Source organism: Ovis canadensis, chromosome 7, assembly GCF_042477335.2.
Source record: "Ovis canadensis isolate MfBH-ARS-UI-01 breed Bighorn chromosome 7, ARS-UI_OviCan_v2, whole genome shotgun sequence".
Taxonomy (NCBI): Eukaryota; Metazoa; Chordata; class Mammalia; order Artiodactyla; family Bovidae; genus Ovis; species Ovis canadensis.
Genome location: NC_091251.1, coordinates 61,719,482 through 61,743,055, shown reverse-complemented (window position 1 = coordinate 61,743,055; position 23,574 = coordinate 61,719,482). Strand labels below are relative to the sequence as shown.

The 23,574-nt window shown below is 39.0% G+C and overlaps 1 protein-coding gene and 1 non-coding gene across 13 annotated transcripts in view; one reads left to right on the top strand and one right to left on the bottom strand.

Moving 5' to 3' along the window:
* Nucleotides 1-6,510: 6,510 nt before the first annotated feature.
* Nucleotides 6,511-6,572, bottom strand: LOC138444455 (U7 small nuclear RNA). The gene has a single exon (XR_011258480.1). It is a non-coding gene; the product is annotated as a U7 small nuclear RNA (small nuclear RNA).
* A 14,878-nt stretch (nucleotides 6,573-21,450) lies between these two features.
* The window catches only part of RNF111 (ring finger protein 111), an 86,043-nt gene continuing 83,919 nt past the window's right edge, over nucleotides 21,451-23,574 (top strand). For 7 of the 12 annotated variants that reach the window (XM_069596368.1, XM_069596366.1, XM_069596363.1 and 4 more), the window contains exon 1: nucleotides 21,451-21,901. The gene's annotated coding sequence lies outside the window, so the exon portion shown is untranslated. Of the gene's footprint in view, nucleotides 21,902-21,958; nucleotides 22,238-23,574 lie in introns of those variants that run through there. The other 5 variants (XM_069596371.1, XM_069596372.1, XM_069596370.1 and 2 more) reach the window with 2 other exon arrangements.

The window sequence follows — 23,574 nt, the reverse complement described above, 5'->3', positions numbered from 1 at the left end:
CAGTCAAAGGCTTTGGCATAGTCAATAAAGCAGAAGTAGATGTTTTTCTGGAATTCTCTTGCTTTTTCAATGATCCAGAGGTGTTAGCAATTTGGTCTCTGGTTCCTCTGCTTTTCTAAAACCAGCTTGAACATCAGGGAGTTCACGCTTCACATATTGTTGAAGCCTGGCTTGGAGAATTTTGAGCATTAATTTACTAGCGTGTGAGATGAGTGCAATTGTGCGATAGTTTGAGCATTCTTTGGCATTGTCTTTCTTTGGGATTGGAATGAAAACGGACCTTTTCCAGTCCTGTGGCCACTGCTGAGTTTTCCAAATTTGCTGGCATATTGAGTGCAGCACTTTCACAGCATCATCTTTCAGGATTTGAAATAGCTCCACTGGAATTCTATCACCTCCACTAGCTTTGTTCATAGTGATGCTTTCTGAGGCCCACTTGACTTCACATTCCAGGATGTCTGGCTCTAGATGAGTGATCACAGCATCGTGATTACCTGGGTCATGAAGCTCTTTTTTGTACAGTTCTTCTGTGTATTCTTGCCACCTCTTCTTAATATCTTCTGCTTCTGTTAGGTCCATACCATTTCTGTCCTTTATCGAGCCCATCTTTGCATGAAATGTTCCCTTGGTATCTCTAATTTCCTTGAAGAGATCTCTAGTCTTTCCCATTCTGTTGTTTTCCTCTATTTCTTTGCATTGATCGCTGAGGAAGGCTTTCTTATCTCTTCTTGCTATTCTTTGGAACTCTGCATTCAGATGCTTATATCTTTCCTTTTCTCCTTTGCTCTTCGCTTCTCTTCTTTTCACAGCTATTTGTAAGGCCTCCCCAGACAGCCATTTTGCTTTTTTGCATTTCTTTTCCATGGGGATGGTCTTTGATCCCTGTCCCCTGTACCATGTCATGAACCTCATTCCATAGTTCATCAGGCACTCTATCTAACAGATCTAGGCCCTTAAATCTATTTCTCACTTCCACTGTATAATCATAAGGGATTTGAGTTAGGTCATACTTGAATGGTCTAGTGGTTTTCCCTACTTTCTTCAATTTAAGTCTGAATTTGGTAATAAGGAGTTCATGATCTGAGCCACAGTCAGCTCCTGGTCTTGTTTTTGCTTACTGTATAGAGCTTCTCCATCTTTAGCTGCAAAGAATATAATCAATCTGATTTTGGTGTTGACCATCTGGTGATGTCCATGTGTAGAGTCTTCTCTTGTGTTGTTGGAAGAGGGTGTTTGCTATGACCAGTGCATTTTCTTGGCAAAACTCTATTAGTCTTTGCCCTGCTTCATTCTGTACTTCAAGGCTAAATTTGCCTGTTACTCCAGGTGTTTCTTGACTTCCTACTTTTGCATTCCAGTCCCCTAAAATGAAAAGGACATCTTTTTTGGGTGTTAGTTCTAAAAGGTCTTGTAGGTCTTCATAGAACCATTCAACTTCAGCTTCTTTAGCATTACTGGTTGGGGCATAGACTTGGATTGCTGTGATATTGAGTGGTTTGCCTTGGAAACGAACAGAGATCATTCTGTCGTTTTTGAGATTGCATCCAAGTACTGCATTTCGGACTCTTTTGCTGACCATGATGGCTACTCCATTTCTTTTGAGGGATTCCTGTCCACAGTAGTAGATATAATGGTCATCTGAGTTAAATTCACCCATTCCAGTCCATTTAAGTTCGCTGATTCCTTGAATGTCTACGTTGACTCTTGCCATCTCTTGCTTGACCACTTCCAATTTGCCTTGATTCATGGACCTGACATTCCAGGTTTCTATGCAATATTGCTCTTTACAGCATCAGACTTTGTTTCTACCACCAGTCACATCCACAGCTGGGTATTGTTTTTGTTTTATCTCCATCCCTTCTTTCTTTCTGGAGTTATTTCTTCACTGATCCCCAGTAGCATATTGGACACCTACTGACCTGGGGATTTCAGGGATAATTTAATAATTTAATTAATTTAATAATAAATCATTACTTAATAAATTTAATAATTTAATTAATCCATTTACCCTCTAACCGTACTGTGACCTTCTAAAGGTCAAGTCTTTTGTTTTACTCAGTTTTGTATAAATATTTGTTGAATAATTCAATTAAGAGCTGTAAAGGGGGGCTTTCCTGGTGGTACAGTGGTTGGGAATGCACCTTGCATTCCGGTTTGATCTCTGGTTGGGGAGGATCTCACATGCTGTGGGGCAACTAAGCCTGTGCATCGCAACTACTGAAGTTCACATAGCCAGAGCTCCACAAGAAAAACCACCACAATGAGAAGCCCGCATACTGCGACTAGAGAGTGGGCCCTGCTCTCTGAAACTAGAAAAAGCCCGAGCAGCAACAAAGACTCAGCACAAAAATAAACTAAAAAAGAAAAAGAGTTGTAAAGGGTGTTAAGGATCATCCAGTTCAGTCATCTTGTTTTCCACCAGAGTTAAGTAAACCCTACAGAGATCAGATAGCTTTCCAATATCCCAGAACAATTTAGTTAGTAGTAATAATCTATTCTGTTTTTTCACCTAAGAGGTACCATCTCCTCGAACTGATCATTAAGTCAACTTCATTCACATTATAAATGAGATAATTATGGCTGAGAAAGTTTAAATTACTTGACCATGGTCAATATTAAGTGTTAAGCTGTACACAAAGACAAAATGATTCATGTTAAAAATATTTTCCACTGCTTCACCTTTGGTTTACGCAACAAAACCTGTCTTAACAAGGAGACAGTGATGCAATCTAAAATTCTGAAACTGAATTTTCGATGTGAAATACACACTAATTCTTTGCCATAAGTGCCAGTTTATTTATATTTTTAAAATAATTATTCATTTTATTTTTGGCAGTCCTGGGTCTTCGTTGCTGCATGGACTTCCTCTAAATAGTGTGAGCAGGGCCTACTCTCCAGTTTTGGTGCCCAGGCTTCTCACTGTGGCTGTCCTGTTGTGGAGCACAGGCTCCAGGGCACACAGGCTTCAGCAGCTGCAACACATGGACTCAGCAGTTGTGGCACGCGGGCTCCAGGGCAGGGTGCTCAATAGTTTTAGCACAGGGGCTTAGTTGCTCCATGACATGTGGGATCTTCCCAGGTTAGGGACTGAACTTGTGTCTCCTGCACTGGCAGGCAGAGTCATTGTCACTGAGCCACCAGGGAAGCCCTAAGTGCCACTTTAAATGAACCATATTTTATTACATTTACTTACGTGTTTAAACATTGCCAGTCCTATTCTCTAATAGTATTTGCAAGAGTTTACATGAATACAGGTAATATCAGGGTAGAAACCTAAATAGAATTAGACTGTAGAGAACCAATGAAAAATAAATGAGGATAGGAAAATTTACCCAGAGATAGTTGTGATACAGAAATACATACCACAAAATATGGACAAATTCTAGACAAGAGCCACAAATCTAGCTTTAGATTCCTTTCAGCCAAAGGCAATAGGGAAATGCAATCAGCTACAAGATTCACAAGTATCAACAAGGTAATATAGCTCAGAAGAATCAGGAATCTTCCTTATGTTGAGACTAGAAACAAATATTATTATTAAAAGATAATATTAAAGGAGCACTGTGAAACAGTAAACAGCATACCTTAATAACATGGTAATGATTACCATGGTGAATTTCATGAAAAGAAAGAAGCTGAGGAGATCACACACACACACACACACAAACACACACACACACATATTGGATGATAGTTCTGTTTCTCTGGAGAACTCTGATGTACATCCAAATTTAAGCGTGATTACATTATAACTGTATTAAATATTTCAGGTAAAAGAAATGATTGTCAGCCTAGATTAAATAAACAAAGCCAACTGTATGTTAGTTAGAAAAGCACATTTAAGAAACACACAATAAAGGCTGAAGGCAAAGCTTTGCAAACACTAGCCAAGAGACAGCTGCTGCTGCTGCTGCTAAGTCGCTTCAGTCGTGTCTGACTCTGGGCGACCCCAGAGACAGCTAGTACAGTATTAAAGAGGAAAAAAAATCCATTAAAGAAAAAAGGCTCACTTAACAATGATTGAGATTTAACAACTGTACTTCTGTATGAACCAAAACCAAAGATTTAAAATATATAAAGTAAAAAAAAAAATAAAATAAAATATATAAAGTAACCTTTGACGGCTCTATAAAGAAAATCAACAAATCCACATTCTTGGAAAAATTTTAACCCACCTCTCACAGTAATTAATATAACAGGCAGACAGAAAATCAGTAAGGACATAGAAGATTTGAACTATGCATTTCTTTGTAACAAATACAAACATTTGTTTTTGTTTGAACTATTTGTATTTTGTAAGGGACTAGATCTAATAGACAGAGTGCCTGATGAACTATGGACTGAGGTTCGTGACATTGTACAGGAGACAGGGATCAAGACCATCCCCCTGAAAAAAAAATGTAAAAAAAGCTAAATGGCTGTCTGAGGAGGGCTTACAAATAGCTGTGAAAAGAAGAGAAGCGAAAAGCAAAGGAGAAAAAAAAGATATCCCCATTTGAATGCAGAGTTCCAAAGAAGAGCAAGAAGAGATAAGAAAGCCTTCCTCAGCGATCAATGCAAAGAAATAGAGGAAAACAACAGAATGGGGAAGACTAGAGATCTCTTCAAGAAAATCAGAGATACCAAGGGAACATTTCATGCAAAGATGGGCTCAATAAAGGACAGAAATGGTATGGACCTAACAGAAGCAGAAGATATTAAGAAGAGGTGGCAAGAATACACAGAAGAACTGTACAAAAAAGAGCTTCATGACCCAGACAATCATGATGGTGTGATCACTTACCTAGAGCCAAACATCCTGGAATGTGAAGTCAAGTGGGCCTCAGAAAGCATCACTATGAACAAAGCTAGTGGAGGTGATAGAATTCCAGTGGAGCTATTTCAAATCCTGAAAGATGATGCTGTGAAAGTGCTGCACTCAATATGCCAGCAAATTTGGAAAACTCAGCAGTGGCCACAGGACTGGAAAAGGTCCGTTTTCATTCCAATCCCAAAGAAAGACAATGCCAAAGAATGCTCAAACTATCGCACAATTGCACTCATCTCACACACTACTAAAGTAATGCTCAAAATTCTCCAAGCCAGGCTTCAACAATATGTGAAGCGTGAACTCCCTGATGTTCAAGCTGGTTTTAGAAAAGCAGAGGAACCAGAGACCAAATTGCTAACACCTCTGGATCATTGAAAAAGCAAGAGAATTCCAGAAAAACATCTACTTCTGCTTTATTGACTATGCCAAAGCCTTTGACTATGTGGATCACAATAAACTGTGGAAAATTCTGAGAGAGATGGGAATACCAGACCACCTGACCTGCCTCTTGAGAAACAGTGGAAACAGTGTCAGACTTTATTTTTGGGGGGCTCCAAAATCACTGCAGATGGTGATTGCAGCCATGAAATTAAAAGATGCTTACTCCTTGGAAGAAAAGTTATGACCCACCTAGATAGCATATTCAAAAGCAGAGACAGTACTTTGCCGACTAAGGTCCGTCTAGTCAAGGCTATGGTTTTTCCAGTGGTCATGTATGGATGTGGGAGTTGGACTGTGAAGAAGGCTGAGCGCCTTAGAATTGATGCTTTTGAACTGTGGTGTTGGAGAAGACTCTTGAGAGTCCCTTGGACTGCAAGGAGATCCAACCAGTCTATTCTGAAGGAGATCAGCCCTGGGGTTTCTTTGGAAGGAATGATGCTAAAGCTGAAGCTCCAGTACTTTGGCCACCTCATGTGAAGCATTGACTCATTGGAAAAGACTCTGATGCTGGGAGGGATTGGGGGCAGGAGGAGAAGGGGACGACCGAGGATGAGATGGCTGGATGGCATTACTGACTTGTTGGACGTGAGTCTGAGTGAACTCCAGGAGTTGGTGATGGACAGGGAGGCCTGGAGTGCTGCAATTCATGGGGTTGCAAAGAGTCGGACACGAGTGAGCGACTGAACTGAACTGAACTGAGTAGGGGATATAAACATAATTTCATTGAGACAGAAAGGGAATTATGGGCTCTAAGTGCAAAGGCAGAGGGAAATTCGGCCTGTGATAGTGACTTTCTTTGTTCCTTATTTTAGGGGGAAAGTTATTAGGATTTCAGTATTAAGGATGATATTAGCTGTAGGTGTTTTATAGAGTTTTTTTTCTAGATTGAGGAAGGTTTCCCCCAACCATTTTTCATTTGCTGTGAGTTATCATGAATGGATATTGAATTTTGCAGATTTTTTTCTGGATCATTTGAAATAATCATCTAGTCTTTCTTTCATAGTGTGAAAATATGAGCTACATTGACTGATTTTTGTATTATTATATAAATCATGCATTCTTGTGATTAAGCCATGACATAGTATCCATGTTTTTGTATCACCAAATTTGATTTACTAATATTTTGTTAAGGAGTTTTGTACCTATTTTCATGAGGGATATTGTTCTAAATTTCCTTTTAATATGTTTGGCGTTGATTTAGGGCAATGCTGGCCCCATAGAATGAGTTGAGTTACATTCAATCACCTATTTTTTTTTCTTTAGGCTTTCCAGTGTGAACTGGAAAACCTGCTAGACAAATTCCAAAAGAGCTGTAACACTCAGTCATCTATTTTGTACAAGAGTTTGTGTATAGAACTGGTATTATTTGTTCCTTAAGTGTTTTGTAGAATTCACCAATGAAGCCATCTGGACCTCATATTTTCTTTAGGGAAGTTCTAAAACAATGAAGTCAATGTTTTGCTCTAATGTGATGTCCTCTCTCTCATTCTTGTTATTGACAATTTATTTCTTCTCTCTCATTTATATTAATCATAAAAAGTCTGGTTACTGGTTTATCTGTATTACTGACATTCTCAAAGAACTAGCTTTAGATATCACTCACTTTTCTTTTTTGTTTTTATTTTCTATTTCATTGATTTCTGCTCTTTATTTTTTTTCTATGTGGAAAATTTAAAAAATTTGTTTTCCATAGTGGAGTTCATTATGTGTGTAAGCATAATGACATAGTACATAGAGATAAACATAGTACAGACTTTTTAAAAATTGAAATATAATTGATTTATAATGTTGTGTTTGGTTTCAGGTGTACAGCAAAGTGATTCAGTTAGATATACATATATATTCTTTTTCAGATTCTTTTCCCTTATAAGTTAGTACAGAATATCAAGTACAGTTTCCTGTGCTCTACAGTAAGTCGTTATTTATCCACTTGATATATGGTAGTATATATATGTTAATCTCAAGCTCCTACTCATTTTATTCCCCCTTCCCTTTCCCCATTGGTAACCACAGGTTTCTTTTCTATGTCTGTGAGTCTATTTCTGTTTTGTATATAAGATCATTTGTATCATTTTTTTAAAAATTCTACATGTAACTGATATCATCCGGTATTTGTCTTTTTCTGTCTGGCCTACTTGAACTGTAGGTCCATCATGTTGCTGCAAATGGCATTAATTCATTGTTTTTAATGGCTGAGTAATATTCCATTTATATTTACACCACATCTTCTTTATCCATTCTCCTGTTGATGGCCATTTAGGTTGCTTGTCCATGCCTTGGCTGTTTTACATAGTGCCACCATTAGCATTGGGGTGCATGCATCTTTCTAAATTATGGTTTTCGCTGGATATAAGCCCAGAATTGGGATGGCAGGATCATATGGTAGGTCTAAAATAGTAGCGATTTTAATGGCAGCTGTTGTTCTTCATCAGTTTAACTTCACAAAAGAAGTTTATCAGCAGAGCTAATGTCTCACAGACTTACTAATTCACATTCTGTAACAAGTTAACTTGTTTCCTTTTTGTCACCTCTTCTCTCTGCCTCTAATTTATTTTCTAGCAGTTCACATTCATATTCCAGTGTGTGCTCCTCCAAAAATGCACTAGCAAAGTGTAGATCATTTACACTCATTCCAACGCAGCAGATCCTCTTTAGGAAAGATGTCATCATCCATGAGGGGTTTGTTTTCTTTTTCTACCACTTTGTCAACTTAACCAGTCATTTCTCCTTTTGTTTTGGTCATACTATTTTTTGCTTTTTGAGTGCCTCCTGATTGAGTCCACACAGATTTGAATGCACAGCAGATTTCATGATATTAGAGGAGGCTGTAGGTTCCCTTTGGAGAAAGCAATAGCAACCCACTCCAATATTCTTGCCTGGAAAATCCCATGGACAGAGGAGCCTGGTAAGCTGCAGTTCATGGGGTCGCTGAGTCCAACGTGACTGAGCAACTTCACTTTCACTTTTCACTTTCATGCATTGGAGAAGGAGATGGCAACCCACTCCAATGTTCTTGCCTGGAGAATCTCAGGGAGATTCTGGGATCTGGCAGAGCCTGGTAGGCTGCCATCTATGGAGTCGCATGGAATCGGACACGACTGACGCAACTTAGCAGCAGCAGCAGCAGCAGTAGATTCCCTTAAGTCATTTTGTATGTAGTCTTCTTTTTCATCTGGGGTCCACAATCAGCAACTGCCAGTAACTAATCAGTCTCAGATGGAGCTTCATTTTGTCTCAAGCAAACACTATAGGCAACACACTCCTCAGGGTCTACTGAGACATCAAATGGTGCCTCATATGAACAGCGCTTTTCTGTAAGATGGTTAAATCCTGTGCTCATTCTGCTCAGCAAAAAGAGCTGTCTTCCGATACACACAGCAGGCTGAAAGGTCTAAAGTCAGAGAGACTTTGGAAACCCCACATTCAGGTTACAGATCTCTTGGCTCACATCAGAAGTGTTCAGAGACTCTGTCTGTGCTTTATAAAGGAGGCCATCCTGGGCCTTTAGTGCTCACGATCCTCCTCCTTGGTGTTCTTTGAAGTGTTCTTTGTTAGTAATTCCAACCTGAATGATTTGGAAGTAGAAATCCCAAGGAAAGACCTTCATACTAAAACATTTTTCTAAACAGTACTCTTCAAAGTATAAAGTTCAAAGTATAAAGACAGATGAGCATCGAAGAATTGATGCTTTTGAACTGTGGTGTTGGAGAAGACTTGAGAGTCCCTTGGACTGCAAGGAGATCCAACACATCAATCCTAAAGGAAATCAGTCCTGAATATTCATTGGAAGGACGGATGCTGAAGCTGAAACTCCAATATTTTGGCCACCTCATGCGAAGAACTCATTGGAAAGACCCTGATGCTGGAAAAGATTGAAGGCAGGAGGAGAAGGGGATGACAGAGGATGAGATGGTTGGATGGCATCACCAACTCAATGGACATGAATTTGAGCAAGCTCCAGGAGTTGATGATGGACTGGGAAGCCTGGTGTGCTGCAGTCCATGGGGTTGCAAAGAGTCGGACACGACTGAGCAACTGAACTGAACTGAACTCTTCAATTTGTCAAAATCATCAAAAACAAGGAAAACTTGAGAAACCACCATAGTCTAGAGGAGTCTAAAGTGACATGAACTAAATGGTTTTTGAGGAAAATTTCTTAAACAAGTTCTTGTTGCCACGGGAAACACAGGAGCCATACGAGCTTCCAGCCCAGCTGCTGGGTAGCCTCTGAGGCCCTGTGGGGGCCGCACAGCCCCAGCTAGTGCCCGCATGCCTTATTATAAGTTTTTAAATTTTATTTCCTTCTTTCTGCTTGCTTTCAGTTTAAGTTGCTCTTGTAGTTTATTAAGTTGGAAGAATAGGTCATTGATATTAAAGTTTTCTATTCTAATATAAACATTAGATGCTATGCGTTTCCTTGAAAACATAGCTTTAATGGCATCCCATAACTTTTGAATAATTGTGGTTCTGTTTTCATTCAGTCCATAATATTAGACTTTTTCTTTTGTGACCTTTGATCCATTGGTTATTTATGTATTGTGTTTAACTTTTAATTATTTGGGGAGATTTGTTCAAATATCTTTCTGTCACTGAATTTTAGAATACTTTAAGTTGAGAGGATGCTTTGTATGAATTTAATCTTTCTGAACAGACTTGTTTTATGTCACAGAACATAACTGATATAGCTTGGTAAATATATCATGTACACTCAACAAGAATGTATATTTTGCTATCATTTTGGGGTTTTTATTTGTTTAATTTTTTTATCCCTGTCTTGATTTACTGAAGTTTCATTTTTATAAGATGCGTTTAGTTGAGGATTTATTTTGCTTGGGCTTTGTGGGGCATCTTGAATTAGTAGACTATTAATGATCATCTCTTCAAAATATTGTCTCAGATCCCTTCTTTCTCTTTTTTTTCTGGGACTTCAATCTATCTTGTTAGGTTCCCTCACTGTATCTGATATCTCTCTTCAAAAACAAACAAACAAAAAAGACATTAACTTTGAAGAAACTGCACTTAAACCCAACACTGACATTTCAATGACAAGAACTTCAGAAAACAGTGAAATATTATCTCCAAGGTGCCTTGAGAAAATAACTACTCTTCTAGATATACTTCAATAAAGAAGGTAAAATTAATATGTTTTTAGAATATATTAAAAGAAATTATATTTTTGAGAAAATTAAAGTTATTCCAACAGGAGATAAGCAGAAAGAATATTCTCTAAATCGTTCATTATGCAGAAAGAAAACCCTCTTGCATGAAAGAACAGATGCAGAAAGTGATGGAGACCAAAGAAAATTATAATTATGAGAGTAAATCACATTGACAGTGAAAGTAGGAGGTTTGAAGAAAGAACAATGTGGCATTTAAATTATACAGAATTACAATACTAAATGGTGAAAATATCGCAAAAGATGTGTGTGCATGTTGGGGGATGTATGTGGTAAATGCTTTTACACCATTCATAAATTCTTCCCTAGGAGGATAATAAAAGTAAGAATGGTTTTGTTAAGGAACTTTTAAAGTAACTAGTAAGAGAATAAAACAGTGAGGCTGCAATAAGATGCCGTTTTATACCTACTAGGATGACTACTAGATGACCTACTAGTAAAGAAGATTGACAGTAACATGTTGGCCAGGACATGGAGATATGAGAAGCCTCGAAAAGCTAAGCATAGAGTGACAGTATGAGCCAGCATTTCCATTCATCCATTCATACGTATACATCAAAAAGAATTGAAAACAGGAACTCAGAGACTTGTACATCTATGCTTATAGCATCATTATTCACAGTAGCCAAAGACAGAAACAATCGCAGTGACTCTGGAGAGATGAATGAATAAACAAGGTTAGAACTTCAGAAATCTTTGTTTTGGAAAATGTCTTATTACTTCTTTCATAATTTCTTCTCTCCATGTTCTTTGTTCTTCCTTTGTGGAACTTCTGCAAGAAATTTTACCTCTAGGAATGGTCCTGTATAACTCTTACCTTTTCGCTCATATTTCTTTCCTTTTTTGCCTTATATCCTGGAAAATTTTCTTCCTTTTATCTCTCAAACTTTCTATTGAATTTTAATTTTAGAAATCATCATTTTAGTTTCCAACCATTCTTTCTTGCTTTTATCATCGCATCTTTTTTTTTTGTTTTAAAGTATGCAGTGTCACTTTTAAAAAATATCTGAGGATATTAGCAGGAGGGTTAAAATATTTTCCCTGTCTCTGTGTTAAATTATCTCTATCTCTGCAGTTTTTCTTAATGTTTAACTTGATCTCTTTTGCATTACAGGTTTTCCTCAAATACCTAGCATATCTTGGTTTTTAATAAATGTTTTAAAATTATGTAGTATAAAAATGAAATGTTTAAAATTATATAGTATAAAAACTTTAATGTGTAAAAGGATGATGTCTACTGCCAGGCAGGTGTTGGCAGATGGGCCTTTTAGTATTTAAAGTGAAGTAGTTAGTGTAACGGAGAAGGCAATGGTAATCCACTCCAGTACTCTTGCCTGGAGAATCCCATGGACAGAGGAGCCTGGTAGGCTGCAGCCCATGGGGTTGCAAATGTCGGACACGACCGAGCAACTTCACTTTCACTTTTCACTTTCATGCATTGGAGAAGGAAACGGCAACCCACTCCAGTGTTCTTGCCTGGAAAATCCCAGGGACAGGGGAGCCTGGTGGGCTGCTGTCTCTGGGGTCGCACAGAGTCGGACACGACTGAAGCGACTTAGCAGCAGCAGCAGCAGTTAGTGTAAGCTATCACACCAACTACTTAACTAATTCAGTCTGTTTTTTCTTTTTTTTTCTTTCAGATCTCCCTGCCCTTGTTTTTAGCCTAGGACTTCAAAACCTAGATACTATGCATTCTATTTGTTAAAATATATTGTATTAGTATTTATTTGGCTAGGCAAGGGATCTTTTAATTATGTCATGTGGGATCTAGTTCCCTGACCAGGGATTGAACCCAGGCCCCTGCATAGGGAGTGAGGTGTCTTAGCCTGCCTGCGTGCTAAGTTATTTCAGTCGTGTCCAACTCTTTGCGACTGTATCGACTGTAGTCTGTCAAGGTCCTCCCTCTATAGGATTCTCCAGGCAAGAATACTGGAGTGGGTTTCTATGCCCTCCTCCAGGGCATCTTCCCCACCCAGGGATAGAACCTGTGTCTCCTACAGCTCTTGCATTGCAGGTGGATTCTTAGCCACGGGACCACTGGGGAAGTCATGCTGTACATACTTTGTGTGCTGAAGAGAGGCATAGAGAGTTTTCACCATGCAACATGTAGACTTACTCTCTTAGTTTTCATCTCTACATTTTTTTCTTGGCCTCTCTTGGCTTTGGCCTGAGTCCGTAGTCTCTGGTGTATTCGGCAAGGTGCACCAGCTGCCTTACTAGTGCAGCCCCTCTGGTAGTATTTCATGGTGTAGATTTTTCTTCACTCTGCTCAACAGTTAACAGCTCTTGCTCTGATTTCTGTCTTCCAGATATTTGGTGGAATAATTTGCTTGGTGATCACCTGCTCCCACTCTTGTTGTTTTGGGTTTGTACCATTTTGATTCCTTTGCCATTTGTTAGGTGATATTGGGCATGATAAACACACATAACTAGTCTGTTATTCTTCTACTAGGAAGAAATATTTAGTTAAATAACTTTTCAGAGGGTATTTTCTGTATGAAAAGTCTCTAAAATGTACCTCTCTGATGCTAGAACTTTAGAGGTTCTGAGAATTGAACTTAATGTTGAGGTGTTTAAGTATTTTTGATTCAGTAGGTGGCACTCTTTACTAGTTTAACTCAGTCCTAAATTAGTGTTTGAATTTCAGTTCAGGGTAGAAAGATTTTATTTATCCTTATAATCCAAATAAATATGTTTTCAGAATTGGGTTATCAACTCTGACCAATTTATATTTTCACAACTTAAAATGTTTGAGTTAAATTTCAAAGTAAAGATCTGAAAAAAATCAAAAACTAAAATCTCCAACATTTCCAAATTTCTAAAACAGTAGTGTTAATAGTGACTTATGCTTTATCGAAAGTTAAAAATAATTAAAATCTTATCAGAAATACTGAGTACTAAAGACATTCAGATTCAAGCTGTTAAATATTTTTATTTAACAGCTTATTTATTTAACCTTTATTTATTTTTATTTAACCTCTTATTGCATGGGCAGGTTCATTTCATTCTCTTTTCTTCTCTATCCTTCTTTCTGAATATTCCCCCAATGTATCAGTGTTTTAAATGTACTGATATATGTGTACAATCTGTAGAGTAAACAAAGCACAATGTTTGTTGCTGCTGCTGCTGCTGCTATCGCTTCAGTGGTGTCCGACTCTGTGCGACCCCATAGACGGCAGCCCATTAGGCTCCCCCGTCCCTGGGATTCTCCAGGCAAAAACACTGGAGTGGGTTGCCATTTCCTTCTCCAGTGCATGAAAGTGAAAAGTGAAAGTGAAGTTGCTCAGTCGTGTTCGACTCTTAACAACCCCACAGACTGCAGCCTACCAGGCTCCTCTGTCCATGGGATTTTCCAGGCAAGAGTACTGGAGTGGGGTGCCATTGCCTTCTCCTACAATGTCTGTTAACAATCCTATAATCAAAAATCATAGTCAAGATACATGTTGGCAGTTAAGTAAATACTAATACAGTTTAGGGAAACATTGAGTGCTTTTGGAAAACTTTATATATTCTATTAATAACAAGCAAGTACAGAGAAACATCTTTACTTCCTGTTCTGAATTTGCAAATAATTTACCAGTCTGGAAATCATTCTTGAAATTGTAATATTCAATGTTCACATAAATCTTATTAGGTCTGAAGCAAACCATGAATTTTAGAGCTGTAAGGGACTTCGGAGAGCATAAGTCTAACTTGTTTTGTTTATTACTTACAAAAGTGAGCTCTTTAAAAACTATGGTTTTCAACAACATTGGAAAAATATTCTAAAAAGAGTTAAAACAACTTACTGTAAAAGTTCACGGGTAAATCTGTGACCAATTTTGACAAAATATGTAAAAAATATTAGTAGTGAGAAGACTAAACTGCTCTGAGAACTATTATCAATCTGTCTGGAAACAGTGTGATGCTAGGCTTATGTAACCGTGGGTGAATGGTGACTTTATCTTTTATTTTTCTACAGTTTTATGTTTAAAAAATATTTTTAGGACTTTCCCAGTGGTTCAGTGGTTAAGACTCTGAGCTGCCAATGCAGGGGTATGGGTTTGATCTCTGGTGGGGGAACTAAGATCCCACATGCCACATGGTTTGGCCAAAAGATTAAAATAAATAAAATTAATATGAAGAGGAAATCTTAAAAACTAAAAATAAATAAATAAATACACTTTAAAAATACATGCTGCTGCTAAGTCGCTTCAGTCGTGTCCGACTCTGTATGGCCCCATAGACGGCAGCCCACCAGGCTTCCCCCATCCCTGGGATTCTCCAGGCAAGAATGCTGGAGTGGGTTGCCATGTCCTTCTCCATACATAAAAATATACTTTCACAGAACCACGTGGCCTTAAATATACACAGAATTTGGCCAGATAGCCAGAAATATTTCAAGATACTTTAAGTTTCAAATGCTTGTCTACAAACTTCCAGGCATATTATGTCTCCTTGTTAGTCCATAATTTGTTACTTTTGTTTTTCAATATCTGAGGCACACAGATAATATTAGTATTTGACCACTTCAAATATATCTTGAAGGTTGCATTCCAAAGACAATCAGAGAAACTTTAAAAAATGATAATACACATGAAGATTATTCTATCTTTTGAAGTTATCATTCCACCAAAGAGCTCCCCAGTTTTTCAAAATTGATTCCATCGACTTCAGAACTGTTTAGTAGTAGGAAATAAGTGGAGTGCCTAATGACTCCTTACCTTCTGTTCCTATTTTTCTGTCTCTGTCTCTCTGTGTATGTATAATAAAGATTGTAATCTTCAAACTAACCACAGTCTGTTTGCAACCTTATTGTCTGAAATCAAATTATATATAGAGAATTTTAATGATGACTTGCAATGCCTTAACTAAATCAGCAGTGCTATGGAATTTATAAAATTTTCCTTTTAGCTTCAGATTCCAGTGATACCTTGGTGCATCAACAAGAAAGTAGAATGTTGCAAGTCAGTAAATGTTCTGATGAGTGCCTCTCTTAGATCCTCTTAATTCTTCCCAAAGCTTTTATCTGAGGAAATATTTTAGTAAATATCTCAACAAGTTCCCCCAACCCCTATCTCATTGCATTAAACCTCCAATCTTTGCTTCATTTTTTTTTTTGAAAGAGCTCACAAAGCTGACCACATAAGCATACTCTCACTTTCAAACTTTGTACAGTTATGAAGTATTTATGCAATGGATGGCGGGCATACCAACCTTTCCCTCTGACTTCAATAATTTGGAGAAAATTTCTTTTTTTCCCATTTATATTTTTATTATTTATTTTTCCCAGCTGATCCATTAGCACAGTTCAGTATTTCCATGTTTAGAACCAGCTCCTCAAATTCTTATCTACCAGATATTAGGCACTACTAGCCCATGTGTGCAGGCTAATTTGGTAAATATAATTTTGCTGCAGTTCCTGACAGAGTTTGGTTTGAAATATATATGTTGGATAGCCCTGATCTTTCCATAGAACGTAAAGTTAACTTTTTTGGAAGAGTTCAAAGATTTAAGACTAAAGATTTATGTTTTCTTAGTGTGAAATTGAGACTAGGACCCCAATCTTCTTTTTTTTTAATTTTTTATTGAAATATAAATTTTTTTTAAATTGAAGTGTAGTTGATTTACCACATTGTGTTAGTTTCTACTTTTGTGTATGTATGTAAGTGTGATATGTGTAAGTGTGTATATGTGTAAGTGTGTATATGTGTAAGTGTGTATATGTATAAGTGACTCACTTATACATATATATATATATACACACTTTTTTCCATATTCTTTTCCATTATAGTTTATCACAGGGTATTGACTCTACTTCCCTGTGCTGTACAGGAGGACCTTGTTGTTCATCCAGTCTATACACAATGGTTTGCATCTGTTAATCCCAAACTCCCATTTTAGCCCTCTCCCAAACCCTCTCCTCCTTAGCAACCACAAGTCTGTAGAACTCCAATCTTCCTATTCAGTAAGTTCAATAAATATTTTTAGTGATATTTTTCTGCTAAAGAGAGAACATTATATACATATATTTGATCTTAGTTTTTTTGGGACAGACATGTGTCTGTATAAATAATTATAATGCTTCTAATAGAAATATATGCAAAGATTGAAGAGCGTACCAAAGTTGTAATGATTATTAGGTCTGTTGTGGGAGTGAGGAGAGAGGTATGGCAATGCTTCATGCGGAAGGCTTTGAAGAATGGGTAAGAGTTTGAAGTGAGCAGATGAAAGTGGGGGTGGGGTCGGGGAGAGGGTGAGAATATTTTGAAATAATGGATAGTAGGTGCAAAGGCAGGAGAAGGCAATGGCACCCCACTCCAGTACTCTTGCCTGAAAAATGCTATGAATGAAGGAGCCTGGTATGCTGCAGTCCATGGGGTCGCTAAGAGTCAGATACAACTGAGCGACTTCCCTTTCACTTTTCACTTTCATGCATTGGAGAAGGAAATGGCAACCCACTCCAGTGTTCTTGCCTGGAGGATCCCAGGGATGGGGGAGCCTGGTGGGCTGCCATCTATGGGGTCGCACAGAGTCGGACACGACTGGAGTGACTTAGCAGCAGCAGCAGGTGCAAAGGCAGGAAGATACTGGAACTATATGCTTTTTATACAGAATGCAAGGAGTTTGAGAAGTCTGCTTAAGTCTAGGTGTGGACAGGGAGTAGGGTCATAGAACGAGGTGGTGTGAAATGACCCTGGAGAATCTGGATTTGGAAGAGTTTTATTTGCCAAGTTAAGGATTTGGGGTTTTATCTTGAAGCTGATGGAGGGTTATTGAATAATTTTAACTTAGTGTCTCAGTTTCTGCCACTCTGATAGTGGTTGAAGGTGGAGGAGATGCTGGCAAGAGTAGACCCATAGAAACCAGGAAACTATTGTGTGTAATTCAGATGAGAGATACTTCCTACCTCTATGTGAAAATTGCTCAGTCGTGTCCAACTCTTTGCAACCCCATTGACTGTACAGTTAGTGGAATTCTCGAGGCCAGAATACCAAAGTGGGTATAATCTGCCACTGTTCCCTTCAATACAACCCCTGGCACCTGTCTTTCCTGTCAGTCTCACCCCTTTTCTGCTCTGGGCTTCCTGCCTTTGATCTGTTGCCTCTATTGTCTGCCCTGCCATCGTGTTAGTGACTATTCTGAGTTTTTTTTTTAATCTCTCTCTTCTAATTACTCTCCAATCAGCAATTTCCAAATCTGATGTCTTAGTAGATGGCCTTACCTCATGTTTTGCAGAGATATCAAGTCCGTTCTTTGATCAAGCCCTCAACTTGTTCCCTGAAGCTAACAAACCTAATTCATTTATACAATCACTTCTTCCTCTCCCTACCTGTTTCAGTGAAAGGAATATCCCTTCTCTTATCCAAGGCTAATTCTCCCATCTGAGCTTTGAATCTCATTTCTTCTGCCTCAACTGAACATTTGTTTATTTCCATTCACCTTTCTCATTTCTCCTTTCCCTTCAATTACCAACATGATTCAAGTCTCCCCTTTTTAAATTCCATATGCTGCTAGATATGTATCTTTCCTTTCCATTTACTACAAATTTCATTAAAAAGTACCGATTCTTGTATAATTACCCCATTTCGTCCTTTCTAAACCAGGACTTCTAAGCTGGAATATTATTAACATTTTGGTTTAGATAATTATTTGCTGTGGGAGGCTGTGCTGTGTATTTAGCAGCATTCCTTGTTTCAGACCACTAGATGTCAGTAACATCTACCTAGTTGTGCTTATCTCCAGCTGCTGCTTAGTCGCTTCAGTCGTGTTCGACTCTGTGTGACCCTATGGAAGGTAGCCCACCAGGCTCCCCCGTCTCTGGGATTCTCCGGGCAAGAACACTGGAGTGGGTTGCCATTTCCTTCTCCAGTGCATGAAAGTGAAAAGTGAAAGTGAAGTCGCTCAGTCGTGTCCGACTCTTCGCGACCCCATGGACTGCAGCCCACCAGGGTCCTCCATCCATGGGATTTTCCAGGCAAGAGTGCTGGAGTGGGGTGCCACTGCCTTCTCTGAAAAATATCTCCATATAGCATCAAATAATCGCTGGGAGTCAAAACCAACCCCAGTTGAAAACCTCTGTTCTAAAATGTAGACAAGTTGCTGAAACTGCTCCTACTTACTGATCTCCATACTGTGAAACTAACAGACATTTCATGTCCCTCACCGTTCACTTCTTTATTGAAACTTTTCCTCATTGGTGCTGTTTGTTACATGTTTATCCCTTTCTTTCTGGCCCACGCATAGCCTTGTGGGACTCTTTTTCATTTTTCAGCTCTTAAAATGTCAGGCTTCTCTGTCTCGTCTCACTTCTACTCTGTGTGGCCTCATCAGAACTATTCTGGCTGTCACACTCTGCGTGAATGAGTCCAGATCTCTGTCTTCAGCCCAGACCTCTCTCCTAAGCTTCAAACAGCTTATTGGAATCTCCACTTTGGGTAAATTCAACTTGCCCAACATAGGAAGTAATACTTTCCTTTCTCTCAACCTCCTCCCTTATCCTAACCAGTTGAAAGGTCCAGACCCCAAAGTTGGGTTTTTCAAGCCTGTGTCTCTTTCTTGAATGGTGCCACCACCCAAGCATTCACCATAAATCTGGAAGTCTCTGAGATTCCCCTCCTTCACCTTCTAGAACCACATAGTTATTCATTCTTCTTATTGTTTCTGTCCCTTCCTGCTCATTTCTACTACCCGCACCCCTTTTTACCTGCAATTCTGACTGGTCTTTGCTCCTCTCCTCTTGGCCTTCTCTGTCTGTCCTCTACTTGCCTTATAGAATGGTGTCTTTAATCAAATCTGATTATTTCTCCTCTGATTGATACCCTTTAACAGCTTCTCATGGTTTGAAATATAAAATAGTTAAAATTCCTTTTCCTAGCAAAAATCTTACTTAATACATTTCTGTCTACTTTGCTTCCCTTATCTCCTGAGACGTTCCTTGCAGGATACATTCAGTAGATCTTAGTAGAGAATTTGTTTCACGATGTTTCAACTAGAGGATTCTGTAGCTTAGTATTGCTAATCTTTCTGTGGGCAATGCCCTATTTGCTTTATGTAACTGTCTTATTAATGTTGCAAAATTTAAAGGTTACCTTCTCTTGGTTTGACTACAGTATTCTGTCTTTGTGTTCTCAGAGCGTGAGTGTGTCATCCTATACCTTCCACATTATATTGTGAATAGTGGGCTTGCTTTCTGGGTCTTCTCAAATACTTCAAGTAAAACAGTGGTCATGTATCTAGTACTCACAATGCTCAGCACAATGTCTAGCACATAGTAAGTACTTGATAAATATTTGTTATACAAATGAATAATACCAAATATACGAAAGACCTGAACTGGTACAGAGTACAGAGAGGAATGGGTGGATTTTCAATATTTGAAATGTTTCATTGGCAGAATTGGAAGTACTTACTGCCTGATTAGAGGTAGGGAGTGAGGAACAGAGAGTTATCAAATATGACCATTATGTTCCTCATTAGATAACTTGGTCCTATTGAAAGAGACAGTGAAACCTGAGATGGATGAGATTTAACACTATATATGTACATTCATTTATTTATTTTGGACAAGATGCATTAGAATTGCCTGTGAGACATAACCAGTAAACAGCCATATGGGTCTGGATCCCAGTTAGCACTGTGCAACAGAAGTATCACATGAGTTACTAACATAGTTTAAAATTTTTAACCTGCTTTTGATTTTTAAAACTTGAGGTATAATTGACATTTTCTTTCTTTTCTCCCCGACCTTCCTTTCTTTTTGGAGACAGATTTACAAAGTTCAAATCAATTAGACACCTGCTATTTTCATCACCGAATTTTTTTTTTTAATTTTCAAAAATCACTGCAGATGGTGACTGCAGCCTCCTTGGAAGAAAAGCTTTGGCCAACCTAGACAGCATATTTAAAAACAGAGACATTACTTTGCCAACAAAGGTCCATCTAGTCAAAGCTATGGTTTTTCTAATACTCATGTATGGATGTGAGAGTTGTACCATAAAGAAAGCTGAGTGCGAAGAATTGATGCTTTTGAATTGTAGTGTCGGAGAAGACTTGAGAGTTCCTTGGACTGCACGGAGATCAAACCAGTCAATCCTAAAAGAAATCAGTCCTGAATATTCATTGGAAGGACTGATGCTGAAACTGCAATACTTTTGCTACCTGATGCAAAGAACTGACTCATTGGAAAAGACCCTGATGCTGGGAAAGATTGAAGGCAGGAGAAGGGGATGACAGAGGATGAGATTGTTGGATGGCATCACCTACTTGATGGACATGAGTTTGAGCAAGCTCCAGGAGTTGGTGATGGGCAGGGAAGCTGGGCATGCTGCAGTCCATGGGGTCACAGGGTTGGACTTGACTGAGTGACTGAACTGAATGGATTCTTTTTCCATATAGGTTATTACAGAATATTGAGTAGAGTTCCCTATGCTATTCAGTAGGTTCTTGTTGGTTATCCATTTTACAGATAGTGCTGTGTACATGTCAACCCCAAACGCCCCATCTATCCCTATTCCCAACCCCTTCCCCAAACCTCTAAGTTCACTCACTGGAATTTGAAAGGAAGTTTTACTGATTCCAAGGCCTACATCCCTTTTGCCTACAGCCTATTAATGCAAGTAATGAAGCATCTGTTGTCTCCTGATTTTTATAAAATAAGAAAACGTATATGATTGTACAGTTAGTTCCCAGGATATCTATTACCATTTTTTATCTGATTTTGAAAGCAAATTCACCTCAACGGTGATGATCTCATTGGTAAGGATGATTTGAGTACCATTTGCTGTGACAGACTAAACCATGACGTTTTTGTTCATTACCTTAAGTATAGTTATTAATTCTCTGGTTGTAACTTTCAGTTATGAAAAAAATCAACCAAGATGTAGTCAATATTTTGTTTAATACTGAACGCATTTCAAAAATGAACATAAAACGAGCTTTAGGACTTCGTTAGGTTTCGGCAACAGACTGATAAGGCGAGTACAAAGGGGGAGGGCCAGCGAAGAGGGAGCCGGACGGTGAGAAACAGGCATCTGAGCAAGCGCAGAAACAAACAGATGTTAATGGAGGATTGAAGGCTACTGCGCTCTCACTTTGCGAACTGTCGTAAAGCTTTGAGTGTCGTGCTTCCTCGGTAGAGGAGGGATTGGTTAGGCGGCGGCGACTGGAGAGCAGCAGCAGTGGCGGCGACGGTGGCGAGGTGTTCGGTCTGCGCAGCATAGAAACGCCCGCAGTTTCGGGGAACGAGTTCCCGTGGGACCAAATTAGGCATTCTGACCCTAAGCCGGGTCAGCTGGGCCGAACCAGGCGCTGCCGCTGGTACAGTTTTGGTGGCGGTGACAGACGCTGCTCTTGACCGTAGGGGCCTCTTAGGCCAACATCTGAGGCGCAGATCACTGGCTCTCGACGCATCCTCTTCCCCGCTCACATCTCCTGTCTTCCTTCCTGGGCCAGCGATTCCTAGAGCCTGGGAAGAGGGTGGCTAATGATTCAGGTGAGGGGGCCGGGGGGAGGGGATCGATTGGAGGCCGCGCGTGCGCGCAACGGGGGAGGGGCCGGGCTGGAGGGGAGAAAGAGGAAGGGCTGCGGCCGCGGAAGGCTGGGGTCGGCGGCCGGCCGGTTACTGCTGGCTCCGTTGTGGCTTAGGGTCGAGGTTTCCGCGGAAGATTTAATTGTGTTTGACAGAGCGTTCGTCTACAGACACACCCACCCTCCTCAGTAAAGGACGGTGGGTGAGGGGATTTCTTTCCCCTTTTTGACTCTCTAGAGTCTTAGGACAGGGGCTGAGGACTGAGGCGTGGGAGTGCGATTTGACAATGGAGTGATGAAGGTAACCCGCACCCGGGGAGTTGGAGGGCGCTAAGGCAGCCCTGACGGTTAGGGAGTTGCCTCCTTCTGTGATCAAGGAAACGTAGACCGCAGAACAGCAGAAATACAGACGCGTCAGATTTTGTAAAGAGTTGGTTGGCTGGCCATTAAAAAAGCTTAATATTTTTATTATTATCATTATTTTTTTTTTACAGAGTTTATCAGAGCCGGTAGCAATGTTGTTGTGGAAATATTTGTTCTGTGCTGCAGAAATGAGGTTTGTCACATAGTTCTTAAATAGGTTAGAGTAGATCTTTACAGATAACTTCTTAACTCAGGTCTAAGTTTTAACATTTAAAAAAATACCAGGAAGTATAGGGTGTTCGTTTAATTTGTTCGTGTTTGTAGTGTGGGGTGACTCCATTGTATTGCATGCTTTCCTGTTTCTTGATTTATGTGCAGGATGAATTTAGAGCTCTCTGGGGAGATAAGATGCCAGCTGACATAGATTTCATTTTATAGTTCATAACGCTTTTTGTACCTGACTTAATCCAAACTTTATTTCATTTGGTGTTTTATGTTTAATTTTCTTGTTTTAGGGATCTCTTTAACCAAAAAGCACAGACTGGGAAAAAGATAACTAAGGTTCCATTTCCTTTCCCATTTCTGTTTTTTTTTTTGTCATTGCTTTCAAATGTTAGTATGCGATTTGGATATCACATAGAAGTTTTAAAATACTGATTTCACTAGAGTGAAAGTCTACATTTTGATACTTTGTTACTGTATGTTTTTGGTAAAAATTTTCATGTCAGTGTAAGCAATGTTATTTTTCATTTCAAACAATAGCGTTTAGTTGTGTTTATGAGACAGAACAAGTAGAACGCTTTCACTCGGAAAAGAATCTTAATTATTTTTTAATGCCTTGCTTTGTTTTACTCTCGTCCATCTCTTGTCATTTTAACCTTGGACAAATGACATCTCTCCTGTGCATTTATTTGCCTCTACAATTCCTACTAGTATTCTAAGAACTGACAAGGGTATTTATGAATAGGTCTGAATAATATTGTAGGGAAACTAGGAAGAGTAGAGCCTCTTCTTGTTTATCAGGGTTGCTGTATCTTATGTGTATGGATCTTTCTGTCACTTTCCCCCTTAGTGTCTTTCGGTCACTTGCATGTTAGTTCTTCACTGGAGTTGGTTTTTGAAGAAAGATAAAGTAAGAAATAATTTCGTGTTGAATGCATCATAGTGGAAGTTTCACCTTCACAGGTTTCACATCAGTACTCAATTTCTGCAAGTAGTTGAAAAATAACTATACTGATCTTTAATATAAGAAGTCAACAATTTACTTGTTTAAAA